The sequence below is a fragment of the Rhinolophus sinicus genome, linkage group LG04 (genome assembly GCF_036562045.2).
Source record: "Rhinolophus sinicus isolate RSC01 linkage group LG04, ASM3656204v1, whole genome shotgun sequence".
Lineage (NCBI taxonomy): Eukaryota > Metazoa > Chordata > Mammalia > Chiroptera > Rhinolophidae > Rhinolophus > Rhinolophus sinicus.
The window spans coordinates 142,310,607-142,327,058 of record NC_133754.1 but is presented as its reverse complement, the minus strand read 5'-3'; the positions used below and the strand labels follow the sequence as shown (position 1 = coordinate 142,327,058).

The following is a 16,452-nucleotide window of genomic DNA, read 5'->3' as shown; positions in this document are numbered from 1 at the left end:
GATGTCTCTTGATTGCATCATTTTCTCTTGTGCTTCATTTAACCTCATGTGGTTTTGTACAGTAGACGGCTTGCACTCTAGGTTGATAGCCTAGGAGCAATAGGCTATATATACCATGCAGCCTAGGGGTGTAATGGGCTATGCCATCCAGGTTTGTATAAGTGCACTCCACCATGTTCAAACAACAATGAAATCGCCAATGATGCGCTTGTCAGAGTGTATCCCTGTCATTAAACAGCACATGACTGTACTTGGGACCCACTCCAGACCTCCTGAATTAGAAACTCCAAGGGTGGGGCCCAGCAATCTGTGTTTTAAGAAGCCCTCTAGGTGATTTTGATGCACACTAAAGATTGAGTACTGGCAATTAAAAAAAAAAATTAGAAGTATAACTTTCAAACCAGCAAATAGGGTTTTGTTGTTGTTGTTGTTGTTGTTGTTTTTACAATGACCAATCTAATAGAAAGCAGGAAAGGAGAATAAAAAGGAGAGTAAAATCATTTCTGCTCACTAGACAAATTAAAATCATAAAAATAAAACTAAATATCTTTGCAATTGCAAGGAAAGTAAAGGGGTTAAACCCAGCAGAGAAAGTATTTTTTTCAGACTTAAATTGAACATCAAATTTTATTATGTAGTCCAACTCTGTGCTTTTATACCTAAAATAAAATTATTTTCAAACGAAAGTAGAAAGTAGAAGAATATAAAAATATATATCCCACAAATATTAACCAAAAGCAAGTTAGTGTTTTTATATCATATGTAATTGACTTCGAGTCAAAAATTATTAGTTATAAAGATTTACTAATCATTACTACCGGTTCAAGGAATAAGTCACCAGGAAGATATAAAAACCCTAAGCCAATAAACCTAACAACACATAGAATTTTAAGGCAAAAAATGACAGAATTGTAAAGATAAAATGACAATTCCACTTTCATAAAGGAAAATTGTAAAACATTCCCAGATCCTTTGGTTCCTTAAATCCAAAATGCTACATACATCCTCCGAAACAATACAGAGCAACAGCAAAGCAAATGAAATCACACAATTAGCCCATGCATAGAGATTAATAGAGGCTAATGAAGACTACAAACTTCGGTTTACATGTAGTTTGGAGAACAAACAGTAGAGCCAGATCTGAAGCCCAGGCTGGAACAAAACTGTGTGGGGATCACATGGCAGAGAGGAGAGAGTGGCAAGTCCCTAGTGGAGATGGAACACAGGGGACATGGACCCAGAAAGAGACCATCCTTCCCTGATGGGGAAAAACTGACAACCAGTCTGAGACTAGAGTTGAACACTGGCTTTCCAAGAAACAGGCTTGGAAGTTAAGCAAGACAATGGCAGTCTTCGTAAGGCACTGCCTTTAGGGAAGTGGAGATGGGGGCAACTAAAACATAAAGAAAAAAAATAGAAATCAAGCCCAGAATTTAAGGGTCCTACAACCACTACTTGTCTAAAAGGTGTCATTAATGAAATAAAGTCCACTTCACTGTTCTAACTGAAGAGGGCACTCTTGAACTAATATACTGAGGAAACTCTCCAAACTTCGCATTCCCCCTCCATAGAATTACCTCTTTGCTGCTCGTCCAGGACAATTCAACATACTTAAAATGTACAGAAAATATTACTTCTGATTACTATGAGAAGGAAACAGTAAATAAGAACCAAAACTAAGCTGATGAAAATCCTCCCCAGAAGCATTCCTAAACAGTCAGAGAAGACCTCTACCAGCATTTCTATTTAATGATGTATTGGAGATTCTAGCAAATGTAGTAAAACAAGAAAAAGAAGCATAGGGATAATAATTGGAATGGAAGGAACAAAATTTTCATCTTCCAAAGATAAGACTGTCTACATTAAAATATCCAAACGGGGTCAAATATATGGTGATAGAAGGAGAACTGACTCTGGGTGGTGAACACACAATGTGAAATATAGATGATGTATTACAGAATTGTACACCTGAAATTCTATGTAACTTTACTAACAATTGTCACCCCAATAAACTAATTAGAAAACAAAATCCAAAAGAATCTTGGAATCATAACAACAGGCAAGTTTCAAGAAGGTTGTTGGATACAAGATCAACATACAAAAATAGTATAGCCATATACCAGCAACAAGAAATTAGAAAGCATAATTAAAGTGTGCAAATTCCATTTATAATTGCAACAAAATCTCTAAGGCTCTTACATGAATACATCTAATAGAAGATTTATAAGACATTTATGGAGAAAATTATAACATTTGTTGAAGGACATAAAATAACTCCTTTGTTTATAGAAGTACAACTCAATATATGCTATATATGCTTTATATGTATATATACATACTATATATATAATTTCTAAAAAGTTTACAGTCTCACATTGTGTGTGTGTATAGATATATATATATATATCTTGATTAAGTTATAGTTTAAAACTTCTATTGATCAAGACAGCATAAAGAGAGTTATAAGAGAAGCCATAAACTAGAAGATATCCTAAAATTAATCAAAACAAGATTAGTACCCAGAATTAAACATTCTTACAAATCAAGAAAATATAAAATTCCATAGAAGAATGGACAAAGCCTATAAACAGTCAATTCATAGTAGAAAAAAATCAGATGGCTAATAAATATTTTAAGATAAATTCAGGCTTAAAATTTAGTCTTAAATTTAGTAATAGTGAAGTACAAAGTAAAACAACAATGAGATACCATTTTATATCCATTAGATTGATAAAAATTCAAAATATATTTATAAGGATATGAAAGAATAGCTATATTCATACACTACTGGTGGCAGTGTCTTGCAAAATTGAAGGTGCATATATTTAATACCCAGCAATTCTATTTCTGAGTATAAAGAAACCCTGGCATATATACCCAAGGAGACATGTATAAGGATACTTAATGCAATCTTCTGTGTAACAGTGAAAATTTGGAAGCTAATGTCCATCAATAGGGTAGATATGTTAGATGGCTATGTAAGTCATGATAAATTATTTCTCTGAAAAATATAAAGCAAATTTGATAAAAATATTGATTTACATTATAATCAGGTAATGAGTAGATTGATGGGTGTTTGAATATGTGGTATTTATATGGAAATATTCAATAACCTTAAAATAGAAATAGTCCATAATCTTAAGATGTTTAAGTGTTAATAGATGACAGTGTACTTGTTTCCCTACCTTATTCTCATCCAAAGTTATGACTCAAATGATAGGAGAAGTCAAATATCAGTGTTGCTTTGGGCAGGCCAACCTTGCAAGGCAACGTGAGGCATCTCTCTACTCACTTAAAGCAGCAGAAATCCATTTCACCCATGTTCAGGCCCTTTACCTCTCTTTATTATCACCTTCTAGCAGAGAATCTAATACAAGGTAAGCACTGAAAAATATTTATTGAATGAATAAAGCAAATTATAAAATAATTGTAATTATAATGAAAAATAAAAATTAGATATAAAGAGATATCGATTTGAAAGAGAACTTAAAGGAAACATAGGTAGAAATTAAAGTATTCAGTTATCTTTTTGAAAAGGCAAGGTGGCTCAACTAAATGGGAACTTTTATAAGACTGAATGATGACCTTCCGTCACTTACAAACTTTTTGTGATCACCCCCCCACCACCACCACCATTTTTAAATCTGAAGAACAGTTCAACAATCTTTAAGTGATATATTTAGTCAAATTTGAAATAAGATGGTCTTTTGAGAATAAAAATATAGAAAATCAACATAAATCTTCCTCTTAGATATCAGCTTAAGGCTGCAGCTGAAATGAAGAACACAAGGAAAGAACAAGTCCATTTAGAAGAGAAATAGCCTTCAGAGAAACTCAGGAAAGCAAGAGGTGAGAAAGATAAGGAAGCCATTGGTTCTTGGCATCATCCTGGGGAAGACATGTCCTGGCTCGTAAATAGACCTCTCTGGTTCTGGGAACGGAGATGAAGTACAACGATGTCAGTGATCCACTCTGACCTATGGCAGCCAACCCTGACTTGAATTCACTGCCTGGAACCTCCAGGAGCAAGCATATGCCTCCGGGCCCTGCTCACCACTCCATCCCTCCCCATAGCTGACAGGTCCAAATATCAGCCTCCAGCCCATGTCAGGGCTCTCCAGTGGGATCTCTGAAGAAAGACCAATGGAAAGGGCCAGTCACTCCCCTGTGAAGAGAACCATGGGATGTAATATCCCTAGTTGCAGAGGGAGCAAATGAGGACAACAGGAAGAGAATCCTGGGGATTTTCTAGTCCTGATCCCAGCAGTCTCTGAAGACCAACTCTTCCATGGAATTTCCCAGAGTTCCATAGGGTACTCCAGTAGTCTTTCAATAAACTCCCCTTTTGGCCCAAGGTAATTTTATCTGTGTTATTTGTCACTTAACAACCGAAAGAATCCTGACTATTACAATCAGGAAATCAGAGTCTCAGGCCAGTGACCATTGTAATCACATAACAAACTCCCCTCACTTTGATTCCAAAAGCTCTGAACAACATTCAATTACAGTTTGACGTCCTATGTTGTTTTTTTTAACTGAGAGAGAATGCTCTTATTAGGCTGACATGACTATTATGCTTGAACATTTTATTTCTCATTATAAATCAACTAATTAGAATTCTGGCTTTTCTTGTGAGTGTAATGAGCACCAAGTCAATCTGCGTGAGTCAGACAAACTCTGAAGCACAGATGAAAGGGTTTTTCTGGAAATGTAAAACTGAAGACAAGATTCTGGTAAGTTCACCAGGGGTAACGCTATGCTAGAAGTACTCTTGGAAGTTGGAAGGTGGACCCAGCACCACCCACAATTTGCCACACATGCCCTCTTCGACCTTTAAAGGCCAAGAACTAGAGATGTCTCTCCTAAGATGAGACAGGAAAAGTAGTCCGATACCGCAGTTATCATTAAAGCCAATGTACTAGTCAAAACACCTATGCCTGCACTACCACCAGTGACATCCTGTGTGAATCTATGACAAGATGAGGCACCAAAGCCCACAGAATCACAATTTCTTAAATCTGGAAGAGTTTTAAACATCAGCTTTTCTTTGCTGCTTTCTCTGGAGGAGGGGCAGACAGTTTCTCTCCCAGCTTCCTGGCAGCCAGGACAAGGGCATGTGACATCTCAGTAAATCAGATGGTCCCACCTCAGAGTCTGCATCTGGGTAAGTGACCTCAAGTAGCAGAGAGTTCATCTGGAATTAATCCCATCGCAGGCAGCAGAAGGAGCATTCAGCAACAGAGGGCTGTGCAGTCTACTTGACTCTTGTGGTAGGAGGGAAGGGGGAGCTTACAACCACTCTGGGAAATTCTGTCTCATTCTTAACAGCAACCATCATTTGTTTTAAATCTCATATTGTGCTGTAATGAATATCCCCATCACTCCCTGCTCCTGCTACCTACTGAATGAAGTCTCCCTGCACCATCCCCTGCACACACACTCCAAATCTGATAGTCCTTCCACAGCTGCTGAATGCCAGGCCTGTGTTTTAGAAATCAACTCCTAAGAAACTAGTGAGCAAGAGGTAGAGAGGAAAGATAAAATGCAGGACCATTTGAAGCTGCTCTCACTCCTAATCAAAACCAAGCCCTTGCTAAGTTACCTAGCACTTTGGAAGCAGTTCTCCCCTCAGACACACACGTCTGGGAACCCCAAGATCCTAATCCCTGCTTTACCACTAGGTAATCTTGAGGCCTTGAGCAAGTCATTTAAACCTTCTGCATCTTAATTCCCCCCCATCAGTTTCTGTCCCATAAATATTTATAGAATAGATGGATGGATTTATTAATTAATGAGGAATTATATTCCTTGATTATCTCGGTGCTTTGATTTCCTCTTCTATTTTCCTTTTCGATACAATTAAAAAAATACCTATCCAAATGACTTTATATAATTGTTAGGAGGAAAGGGATAGCGGATAATGTATATGGAAGTTCTTTGAATGATATGGCGCGTATGTACATTTTTGCATGAAGGAGAATGTACAACAGTGATTAAGGAACATGAGCTCTGCAGTCAGGCAGAACAGACATGAGTTTAAAACCCAGCTCTGGTGCTTAGTAGGTAAGGCCTTTTGGAAAATTACCTCTCTGAGCCCCTTCTCAATGGAGGCAATTGCCACAATTATCTCAAAGAATGAGAATTCCATGAAATAAGGCACATAAAGCCCTTAACTCAGTGATAGACACATAGGATGTGCCCATTAACACTTAGAAGAAAAACAGTATCAAACAGTGGAAGGGCATGGGTTTTGTGTGTTTTTTTTTTTGCTTGTTAATTTGATTATTCAAGCTGCAGGGTGGAGAATGGATTGTAAGGGAGGAGCCTGGAGGCAGAGGAACTCGTTGGGATACTTATATTAGCAATTAGGTCTGGGTCAGTGACTTCTCTCTTGCTCCTGTCTCAAATATCCACTTATCGGTATTATCTGATATGCTCTTCCTCCCATTTTTCTGCCTCAGTGAATGGCCCCAGTAACCCCAGTCGCTTAAGCCAGAGCCTAGGAATCAACCTTGAGTCTTCTTTCCTCTCACAATTCATCAGTCATCAAATAGATGTCTATTCCTCTCCCTTAATATGTCTGAAATCTGAACCCTTCCCTCCTTCCACACCACCATCAAAGGGCAGGTCCTTGTTATGTCTGGCCTTGGTTAGTCTTCTGACTGCAGTCTCAGTTGTCTACCAATCTGTTTTCTGAGTTCTAAACACAAATCGGATCATTTCTACACCACTTGAAAAGCTTTCACTGTAGCCTGCATGGTAAAGTCCAAACACTTTAACATAGTTTTCAGGCCCTGCTTGTTTTGTCTCCATCATCTCTCTCCAACGTTAGCTGTTGTCACTGCAAAGTTGTACTCTATGAACCAAGCATGCCCATCATAGGTCCCACTCCTCCCTGCCTTGGTAGGTCCTTTATCTTCTGCCCAGGTGCCCTTCTTTCCTGTTGATCTGGCCAACTCCAACTCACACTCCATGACTCAGCTCAGGGGTCACTTCCATCTGAAAGCCTTTTCTCACCTTCCAAATCTGAGTTATGTCCTCCGCTTGCACCTTATGTTCACCCTAGCATGTTGTAGAGTGTAGGTTGGCACATTCAACACCTGTTTCAATCTCCCTTCTCCCTGTATTTCTCTACTTAGAAGCTCAAACCACTCTTGGAACCGAGAGTGGCGATGTCACAGTGTAGCCAATAGATGAAGAACGAAGATCCTGAAGAGGGTTTCCCTTTCCCACTTCTTTCTTTCTAGATCAGATTGAGATTGGGAAGCATAGCAACCATCTTGAGACTGTGAGAAAGAGAGCAACCTGCAAAACTCATAGACAAGAAAGACAAAAAGACCCTATATCCTTGATGACATTGTTTAGGTGCCATAGCAGTCTTGAATTCCCTTATATTTCATGCCAGGTGACCAAATTCCTTCATTATTCAAATTATCAGTTAAGTTTTCTTTTACTTTCAGCCAAGTGTATTTCTGACTGATATATGAGTATTGATTGGTTGTTTTTCTGTTTAATATATTAAACAAATGAGCTACTTCAGGAATGAGGCTGTCCTTTGTCTCTATCTTCCTAGTCTAGTATTTGATTGTTCTTAGTACATAGTAGGCACTCATTAAATGCTTATGTTGAAGAATGAATGCAGATACATTGGACAAATGTAATTTCTTTAGGCTTAGTAAGTTTTGGAAGCCATTTGAAAGAACAATATAAGGTTTACATGTTAGGGTAATAATTTAACTCTGTAAGGACCACATATGGAATCAAATTAGATACGGAGAGCAGCAAGATTTCTGTAATTCTGATAAGTTCTTATTCCTATGAAACCACTACCGTGTCTCAAAGACTCATAGTATTGTAATATCATCCACTGGGACCCAATGAAGACTTTATTTTAAGTAATTATAAATAATGATATTTTTATGACAACCATATAAACTTTCAGTAGTATTTTAAGAGAAATACGAGTAATATCAGTTCATCATTAATGTACATGGTATAAAAGGAAATGTGAGGACTAAATATAAATTCCACCACCATGACATTTTGAAAATCTTAACCACTTACTTGTTTTGTTAGCTCATCAGTCCCAAAAGTTTGAACTGCTTGCATCCCTGATGGATTAGCAATGACAAATAGGCAATTATATATAGGCCTGTCATCTAGGCTAAATAATGGTAGAAATAGCCATCTGATCACAGTAGTTAGAGATATGAAGATTGTTTCAATTACCTATTTCTGTGGCTTAAAAGTTAGTGGCTGAAAATAACCATCACTTTATTATCTCTGATTATATTGGGATGGCTGGGTTCAGCTGGCTGGCTTTTTCGCTCCATTTGACATCAGTTAGAGCTACAGGTTTCCAGGTACTTGACTAAACTTCAATATCCAAGACAGCTCACGCACATGGTTGGCACTTGGTTTTGCCTGTGGTCTGGGAGCTCAGTTGGAGCTATCAAATTCAGTGCCTTGGTTCTCTTCCATGTGCCTTGGTCCCTCTCCATGTGTCTTGGGCTTCTCACGGCATGCCAGCTAGAGTCTAAGAACTAGAAAGTAGAGTCTACCAGTCCCATAAGTGGGTCTGTATTCAGAAGTCCCAGAACATCACTTCTGCCACATTCGATTGACCAAAGCCAGTCACAAGACCAACCCAGTTTCAGAGGGCAGGCAAATAACCTCTGCCTCTTGCTGGGAGCTGTGGCATGCTTGTACAGAGAGGGAAGGAATTGTTGGAGGTCACCTCTGGAGACTAGCAACCACAGTAAGTAAATCAAATAAGCCTATCTTCATAATTTTATCTGGAAGACCTTATTGAGCCCACCTGAATATGCAAAGAAACCTGGTCTTCAAGTTGGTGGGTATAACTTGAGTAGCTACTTTAATGAAGTTAGAGTCAACAAACACTTATAAGGATGGTCTGAGTCAGACATCAATCTATTGTGATGCCCAAACTTTAGATCTAGCAGGTACATATCAGGTGCCTTCACATAAATTTTCTTATCAAATGATTTGAATTACCCTGCCGGGATAGCAATGAAATAGGTTATTATTACCCACCATTAAAACACTACTATGCCAAGACACACAACGCAAGTCAGGACCTGAGTCACAACCCCAAACATCAACGAATGGAAAAGTGTCCCACTTACTTAGCCATTTGGCTTCAAAGTCTACCAGCTAAGGAAGGACACCCTCTATGAAGGAGTAATGCACAGCGAAACAGCCTTTTGGTTCACTCGGAAGTCATTTCAGCAAGTTTGGCCTTCTAGAAAAGTAATCGTTCACTCAGCACTAGCTAAGCACCCATTCCTGGGAGTCCATTTTGGTGATACGATCTCAGGCAGGATTCTTGCCTCAAAGAGGAAAAATGTCAAGCCAAGACCAAGGCATGTCTGCGGAACCAGTAGCCCATGTTGTTTGAAAAATGGAAAATTTGATTCCAGAAATTTCAAAAGAGATAAAGAACCTTTCCCGAGTACTTCCTTTATGAGGTTGGTGCTCAGGCCGGGCCTGCCTAAATGTAGCAATTATCATCTCCATGTTGACAGAGAAAGTGATGTTTGGAGTTCTCCTAATGGCACATCATTCAGAGAGGTAGCATAGAAAAATGGCTAAGGCCATGCGCTTTGGCATTAGCCCGTTTCAGTTCAAATCTTGGCTCATTATAACTTACCAGCTATGAGAGCTTAGCCATGTTAGTTGACTTCTCTGTGCCTTGCTTTTTCCTCCATAGAACGCAGATAATGATGGAACCAACTCCCCGTTTTTGTAGGGAGTAAATGAGTTAGCAGACGTAAAACCCTTAGAATAATGCTTGGCACAGAGTAATCACCAGGTAAGTGTTTACTGTTATGAGTATCACTCTTAAAGTTGTAGAAACTCAAATCAAACTGATGAAGCAAACAAACAACAACAACAACAAAAAAAAAAAAACAAAGAGGAAAATTCCACCGCACATAAAAAGACCGTCCTCAGAGCTGTCTGTTTCCATGCCTTCGCTTAGCTTCACTTACAGATAGATGCTCCCCGAGCAGACAGATGCCCTCTGTAACTTGCCCCCTGGAAAGGACCTTGCTCCAAACTCCAATTATGAGAGAGCACCTTGCCCCAAACTCCAACTATTAACCTAGAGTGCTTTCTGATCATATACCCAACACTTGGGCTTGTGGGGAGATAAGAGTGAGGAACAAAATCAGCCCAAGCATTTTATGGCCTAACTGGATGGGGGCGAGGATTTATCCAAATGAAGAAAGCTGGACACATGAAAACAAAAGCTCCGACAATGAGTAAGATGGGGAATCAAGAATCGAACTCAAGTCTGTCTCACTGCCTTTCCACGGTCTTTTCAGCACACCACTCTCCTCTTCACATTTTTTTTGTTATCCTTATCACCATCACGACAGGGCAATTCTTTAAACTTTTTTTTTCTTCTGGAAAAATGTTCCACAATTGCGCGGTATTTTAGGAAGAGATAACCCCACACACAAGTGCCTGAGTAGAAAAGAAAGTAAAATGCCTTCCTTTCACTGTACTTTGAGAAAAGAAAAAGGAGACAAAGAAACCTCTCTTACTATTGACGTGCAGTCCCATTGCTGTGAAGAGAGCCAAAGTTTTTACAGATGCTGAATGCCCCGTGGGAGGAATACACTGAACGTTTAAACTGTGGCCTAAGCTTTCTACTACTAACTGTGACGTAATCGCTCCTCACACATGTGGGTAAGTGCTCTGTGCCAACAATGCAAACTTAACTGCCTGAACTACTTCTTTACTTCTTGGCCTCCTTCTACTGTCCATTTATGTGACTACAGATGCCTTTCTCTTTGGAATCATAAAATTTTAGAGCAGGAAAGGACTTCACAGATCATCTGATTCAATCCCCTCATTTTCCAGATGGAAACGACTGAAGCCCAGAGAGGATTTATTAGCCAGCACAAGGTCACATAGCAGGGTTAGTGCAGGTCTAGAAGTAGAACCCATGGCTTATGTTTTCCCATACTATGCCCTTTTTGAAAAACCACACTGTGTCCAAAAAGCTACCCAGTGATCCAAAACACTATTAATTTCTTCTCCAGTCGTGTGGATCGCAATAAGTGTTTGGATGAATTCTGGAAATGACACATTTATCATAAAATTTCAACAATAAACACTAATCACTACCACCAAGAGGTAATGAAATTTGGTAAAAATGATAAGACACCTTAGTTTAGGGCTGACCTTGCGTATCTCTCCGTCCTCCAGTAGGTGGTCAGTATTCTCGGGCTGCCTGCAAACTGACCCAGGCTCCCATGAATCTGCTTCTCACCCAGAAAATACTCTATGCCAGAATTGGGTTTTCCGTGTCAGAAAAACTAACTTCTCCTAAAAGCCATCATCCCAGGACCACACCTGGCTAACATATGGATATTTAAATAAGGGCTTCTGAGAAATAAGATCTTAAAATTCTACTTAGATTACACCTCCCTTTCAAAATCGGATCTGCTTCACATGGATTTTGCTGTTGTTTGTTTTTTTCATCCTATGGTTTTGGTTTGTGGTTGTTTGTTTAACGGTCACAGATTCAGTCCAGATATTATATGGAAAATCTTACTTCTTAGAAGGAATCAGCTACACCTGTCTGGTTCTATGGACAAATCATAAAATGATTTTGTATTAGATAATCATATATCCAGGGGCCTTCTGATAATTAGTGAGTTAGCTTTCCATGTCTCAAAGAGTACTTCCAAATTAAGTGAAAGTTCCTTGAGGATTCTTGAGAACAAGATGGGAGGGCAAGAAAGACTCTTAAATTAACTCACTAATTATATTCATATTCCCATCCACTTTTCCTATGTGCCTTAAAGGAAATGTGCCTCTCATTACTTTTCTACACCAAAAGTAAGATGTGCTGGAGACCCCTTGATGTCTAAGGGGTCTTTGAGCCTCCTTGCCTCTCACTCCTTCCATCACTGGCCCATGCCAATTCCTCGGAAACTCACTGATGGAAATGCAACCAACTCTCAAGAGAAACATTAGCTCTGGTTCTAGATTAGCTCACTTAGCCTCAAACTATAGAAATCTCATTTTTAAAGCTTAAGTCATTGATACTATTTTTAGTCTCAACCTGACTATTCCCTACATTACAATTTTTAATTTTTGTTTTCTCTGTGACTTATGTGGAGGGAATTATCCACATATGGAGACTTTTCTGTAGTTAAGGTCAGGACTGATAAGTCCAGTGGTGTCAAGCATTCCAGTTATTGTGGTTTTCAGTATGTTCCACTGAGATATTTACTGCCAGTTTATGGAGGAAAGGTGTTATGTCCTCTTCACATTGGTTCAAAATAAATAGGTAGGCCATTGGTTAAGTTGTGAGAAAAGAAACACATTGTCAAATGCCATCACAACATAATGAACATTATCTAAAAATTAAGATAAATGTGTTGACTAATGTCTCAATAACAAAGTTATACCTGTATTCTGATTTTTTCCCATTAAGCGACAACCTAAAATCTAAATTTACAATTCAATTACTGCTTTTCTTTTATAAGTTGAAGCACATTATTTTGGTCTATTGAGCAAACTCATGCTTATTCATTGCCTTTTAAAGTTGACATTTAACTTCCACAGCTGTACAGTTGGCAATAAGCAAAAGAATAGTTAATATTCAAGAGAGCAGATTCTAAGACACCAAAGCATTCTATTGTGTGGAATGTCCTATAATTAGTGTACATTAACTAAAAGAAAGAATTACATACGAAATTAGCAGAGAACGGTGGAAGGTGCTCATGTAGTTATTTCCTTGTTAATACTCATGAATCAAATAAAACAAACAAGTAATTCTAACAATTCAAACCAATAAGGGCTGATTTTCTAGAGACCATGTCTTCTAATGCATTTACCAGAATAGAACCGAGAACAACTTTTGGTTCTGCAGGCCTTGAAGCCCTAAATCAAATAAGATAGGAATTAGCTATGCCTTTCCCATTATAATTTGCTTTTCAACATAATATATAATTTATTAACTCAAGAAATAATTATTGTGCATTTGCTATAGGTCAGGCCCTCTGTTAGGCACTCAGGATAGAGCTGAGACAGTCTTGCTCTTCAGAGCATTGACTTTAGCACGAAAGGCAAACAAGAATGCAATTCATTGCAACCAAGATGGATAGTGTTAGGAAAAAAGAAACACACAGTGATATGAATATCCAAGGGTCATACCATGGGGGCAGGGTGTGACAGTGGGAAGGAAAGCTCCTCTGGAGGAGGTGACATTGCACATGAGACTTGATGACTTCAGAGTTAAGAATGAACATACACCTCGCATCTTGCTTCCTCAAAAAGTTCCACTAAAACCACATTAAAGAGATTTAAATAAATAAATAAATAAATCCTTAAGAACAGGAAAAACAGAAAAATGGACAAGAGAAACAAATATTGGAAGCTAAAGAGAAGATGGACAAGTGGTCTCTGACTTAGCAGAAAGCTGAGTCTTAAATCAGCGAAGGAGAACTGGGGAGAGCTGTTTAAGAAGCAGTTACTTGTACATAGAGCTCTAAGCCCCTCTTCCATTTCCCAGTGCTGGGCGACTGCCCTTACCCTCGTCCAGCAGGAAGCTAGAAATTTATTCACTGGAAAGGGTAAAAGAGAAAGACCTTGAGCAACAACATGGGTCAGTGACCATACACAATGAAGGATTAATATTGATGTCCCAGCCAATGCCCTTCTCGCGCCAAGAACACAGGCATCGGCCCTCACCCTTCAGATGGGCAGTTCAGGGAGCTTCCTCTGGGGAGTCTGAACAACTCAGAAGGAAAGACTGAAATACTGACACTAGCGCTTCTGGGCAAAAAAAAATAAAAACCCACCTAGATCCCTCCAATGCCGCTCCAAATCAACAAGTCTCACTCACGCTCCAAGCCTCATCTCTTCATCATGAGGAGAAAACCAAGGATTGATTACCAGACACCTGAGGAAAACCTAACATAGAAGATAGATACCTGCTGACAAAGAAAACAAACTGAAAACAAGAAAAATCTTGGAGGAAATAGAAACTATGCATGAATAAAAAAAGAAAAAATTAAACAAAAACAAACTATCTTTAACATCTCCAGATAGATATTATCTAGAGAAGATATTGCAGTCATTAAATTAAAAAAAAAAAAAAAGATGCTATAAAAATAGAAAACAAAAAGAGAACTCAATAGTACAGCTGAAGAAACAGAGAAGCAAAGTAGGGGACAAAGACAAAACTAAAATAGAAAAGACAAGACAATCAAAGACTGAGGCAAGCAATCTAACATCCAAATAAAGAATTTTCAAAAAGAAAGAACAGAAAATGAATCACTGATGAAGTAAATCAAGAAAATTTCCCCTGAACTGATAGATACGAGTTTCTAGACTGAACAGGTTCGCCCAGTATCTGGCCCAGCTGACTTTCACCTAGCACTTAACCATGCATGCATCAGTTATTACTGTCCTAATTGCTTTACACATATTAACTTACTTAATCATCACAACAACCCTATAATATGGGTGCCTGTGTAATCTGCATCCCAATTTTACAGATGAAGAAACTGAGGTACAGAACGGTTATACAACTAGCCCAAGATCACACAGCTAGTACGTGGCAAGGCCAGGATTTGAAGGCAGGTCTCTTAGCCCCAGAGCCCACTGCACAATACCACCATGCAGGAGAGAGCCGCTGGGAAATATCAGGATACACTATAGATAGCCCTAGTTGATGTAGTATTTTGAGAGTGCATGCAGAGTCCAGACCCTGATCAATCACCCGAAGCAGACTTCTGTTCCCACCTCCACATGCAACTTCCTTGTCTCCAATACCCTGTCCTACCAACTCTAGTCCTATCAGAAGCTCTAAGTTCCCATTGCCACCTCCAAACTCAACAAGAACACTGCTCTGCACTTGGGCTCATTTGCCTGCACCACGGCCAGGTAAACTCAGGTGAGTCACTGCTCTTCTCAAGGACACAGAGTCTCACTGGTTGCTAGCAAACTTGACAAAAGTTACCTAATATATTTTGCCCAGTTCTATAGTTATTCATGGCAGGATAGTAAGTCTGAAACCAGCCCTTTTATACCTAGAGATAGCTTTATTTGACTTTCACATTTAAATAACTCTGGGTTCAAAATTCTTCTCCTTCAATCCTTTAATGGTATGCTCTTGTATCCAGTGCTGCTGTTGGGAAATTAATGTCAACCTGATTTTTGTTATTTTGCTGCTGTTTCCTTGGTTTCCTAAATAATAATGTTCTGTTCCATTAGCTTTCAACTCCTGTTCCATTTGCTCCATCAGATCTACTTCCCCTGGTATAGGTTGCCTATATCTCGTTCTTCATGATGCTTTTGTTCTTTAGATGTGTCACGATTTTTTTAAAACTGGAACTTCATCTGTATTATTCCTAAAACTATCCGTTGCCTCCACTTTTGATGACTACATAGGCGGACCAGTGAAAACTGAGCCTAAGCTCGTGTCTTCACTGAGTGTGGGAAATACGAGTTGAGTGCAGATGGCTGGGATTAACTGTACTTATTTTCCCTGGCATTTCTTTCTCCCTAAGGTGCACTACCCAGTTCTTCTATATCCAAGACCGCTTTCTCTAACTGGAGTTGGGGGAGACAACTCAGGGTCCTACTGGCTCTCTAAGGCTCTCATTACAGATCTCAGTGCTGAGATCGGAGCTTCAGAGAAGCTGACTATTGGTGTCAAATCTTCTATTATATAGAGCCCTGGCTGTCGCATTTTCTTCCTTGGATTAAAAACAGCAGTCAAAGACAATGCAGAAAATGCAACTTTGAGCATATAATCCGAGTTTGCAAACACAATAGACAAGACTCATCCATCTCCTGCCTAAGCCTGGCCCACGGCGATCCCAGCTCCCCCGCTGGACTGGACTGAGGCTCCATCTAGTGACCTCATCTCTGACCTTTTCCTTTCTCCCCTCTTCCCATCCCGTAGACTTCTCCTATTCTAGTCCTTTATTTTCTTTAGCGTTTCTCAGAGTTTTGATACAGTTTTGAAAGTCTGCCTCTGGATTCATTCTGCCTTCCCACGTCTTTGCTGGAAAGTTGGGATTACAGCACAGGGAAGGGAGTCGGCAGGATGTTTTTAGCTCATCACCTTGATGAAAGCCAGAAGCACACCCTCCTCCAGGACCATCCTGGGGATACTCCTCGCGGAGCTGCCAGCCAACTCAGAGGTGCTCCGGCAGGCTGGGGATGCAGGCCAGCCTTACTGAAGCAACCGGGGTCAGGACTCGCAGGCTTAGAATGCCTGGCCTGAATCATAACAGGTGACTGTGAAATGAGCTGTGACATTATCGTTTAGGGCATTCTCACTCCCATCTCAGGCAGACTCTGTAAAACAGCCAACGGACCCATAACTCATGCCTGAAGGAAGCTTATCTAACGCGGATGTTCTCCATAGGGCACATCAGAACTTTCTTCTGCTTAGCATCA

At 39.5% G+C, this 16,452-nt stretch overlaps 1 protein-coding gene across 9 annotated transcripts in view; it reads right to left on the bottom strand.

Annotated features, from left to right (window-relative positions):
* CFAP95 (cilia and flagella associated protein 95) overlaps positions 1 to 16,452 on the bottom strand; it is a 155,825-nt gene that overhangs the window by 97,700 nt on the left and 41,673 nt on the right. The gene's annotated exons all lie outside the window — the stretch shown is intronic.